Raw genomic sequence first — 2487 nt, 5'->3', positions numbered from 1 at the left:
AAACAGAAACAGAAAAACACTGAGTGGATGGCAATTTACTTTATCCTGTATGACAAAGGGAGGAACTGAAGGTAAAGCACTACTCAGAAAGGGCTCTTTGGACATATATCTGTGTGGGCCGCCTCCCGATCCTGTCCATGTCTCCATGTGTGAGCCGGGAGCGATATGCGGACCTGTCTTTGTGCACGCGGGCTGTGGCCAGCAGCCCGGGCACGCGGGGTCAGGAGGGACCGCGGGGCGGTAAGGAACACACGGGCTAGAATTAGTCATGGAGGCATAGTGGTTGATTTAAAGATTATTTTACTTACACCGAAGATGGTCGCGGTGCAGGCAGGAAAACTTGCTTCAGTTGCGGTTACAGACAGGAAAGAAGAGAGGCGGACAAGAGTTCTAAACTCGCGAACTCTAGCCCAATCCGGCTGAAGGCTCTAAACACGCGAGCCCGTCGTGTCAACCGAAGAAAGTACTCGTACAAAAGAGCTCTGAATAGACTCACATGAAGTTTGCTAGGCTCCGTGGAACTTGTGCTCTGAGGTAGTCCGGTCGTCTGAACAACTATGTCAGTTGTTCCAGCTGGACTCACACGAAGTTTGCTAGGCTCCGTGGGTCCGGTTCTTTTGCACGCAGGGAGGGATACGTCTAGGAATCTATCGGGGATGGGGAGAGGCTAGAGGCTGATCAGACCTCTGTTGCCTGCTTGAAATGCGCTGGGTCCGTAAGGATCCACAGCACTTAGAGATCTTCACACAGCATGAAGTCTCCTCCTCCTGGTGTTCGTGGAGTCCTCCAACTTGGGCGGAAACCACTCAAGCTTTTTATACGGCTAGCAAGCCAATCACTAGCCGCCACGTGTGCATAATTTAAAAACAGCCAATAGTGGGGCACAAACTTCAATACAAATGGCGGGAACTCCTTGCAACATGCATTTCTATGCTGCAAAGAAGAAATGCACCCTGCAAAGAAAGCTTTAAATTGGCAGGAAATTCTCCCTTGCACCGGGGTTTTCCTCTGCAGCAGAAAACTCCACCGTGCAAAGAAGCTGCAATTTAGCGGGAACAATTTAGCAGTGCCGAAGCACACACAAACAAAAATCACACCCTTTGGGTTGTGACAATATCTATTGGGGTGGATTGTGCCCTGCTTTCTGTTTGGAAAAATCTTTCTTGTGGTGCAAAGAGAGTGTAAAACAATATCATTCTAATTTGCCATGCAATGGAGAATCAGGCTCTGCTCCTTGATTTAAGTGGCATTGGAAATATGTAAATAAATTAGCATCATGATAATTTTCTTCTGTTTACTAGTTTCAATTTAGATATATTAACATTTTCACAAACAAATTGTAATATAGCTTGCAAAGCACCATGTACTGTGTTTCTCTCCTTTTAGATTAAGTGATTAATCTTCTCACAGAAAAGGCAGATTCAGCAAATGAGAATTTAAGGAGTCTGTTTTTTGCACATCAGAGACCCTAAAACACCTGCTCCTGCAGCTTGCCTTAGTGTGAAAGGCTGACCAAGCGCTATGTTATCCCTTTTAGTCACAGTACCGCTCCAATCACATTACAGAACTGATCTACCTACTCTGGAACTCTAAGAAGACTTATATGCCTCTGGGATATGTCCATGCCCCCATTTTCCCTTGGGTAGATGAACATGCCCCAGAGGACATAGTGAAGAAGGCCCAGGAGAACACAAAGTATCAACTGCAGCTGGCCCCTGGTCTGAGAACTGCCTGAAAGGAAAGATGCCTTGTGCTTTTGCCCTCCCTTGTGTACTTGCATGTGAGAGTCAGAAATAATCAGATCCATAATTCTAAGGGAGCCATGACCCAGGAAGCATCACATATCCATTTCAATATAAATATTTCTTTGGTGTTCTAAAGTCTCACACAGTGATCCTAATAGGTCTTAAAAGATAAGCAGCATTATGCTGAATCAGATCTTTTATAAATACGTGGGAAAGCCAGGTGTTGAGGTAACAGGAAGGAGATGCTGAGACAAAAATATGTATGTCTATTTCAATCCTCTGCTTTGTGCACCTCAGTTTAACTCCTTCGTGAAATTCAGGCAGAGTCCTGTCTTATCAAGACTGTTCAGAAGGTATAACACAGAGTTGAACTTTAGGCCTGTTTGCATGTAAAACCCTGATAAGCAGGGGTAAATAGTTGCCAAACAACTTTCAAAGAGGGAAAGCATTGTGATTAGCATACAACATTGTGTATAGTATTTGGAAAAAACAATAAATATCTTTAGAACAAGATTTATGAGAGAATTACTATACTGGTGTTCTTCATGTAGATTTCCCACTTTACAGCCATAACATTCATATACTGAGCTTCAACGAAACACATTTTCACCTCCCTGTGTCAATGCATACATTTGCCTCATTCTTTTTTTTCAGAAATGTTGTTTCAGTCCATGTAGTGTGACCATAATATTATAATATGTGACCTACTCTATTCAATCTTTCTGCATGTTTTTAAGGTGTC

Source organism: Alligator sinensis, unplaced genomic scaffold, assembly GCF_000455745.1.
Source record: "Alligator sinensis unplaced genomic scaffold, ASM45574v1 scaffold1609_1, whole genome shotgun sequence".
In the NCBI taxonomy this organism is placed as follows: Eukaryota; Metazoa; Chordata; order Crocodylia; family Alligatoridae; genus Alligator; species Alligator sinensis.
Note: the sequence above shows the minus strand (reverse complement) of the source record.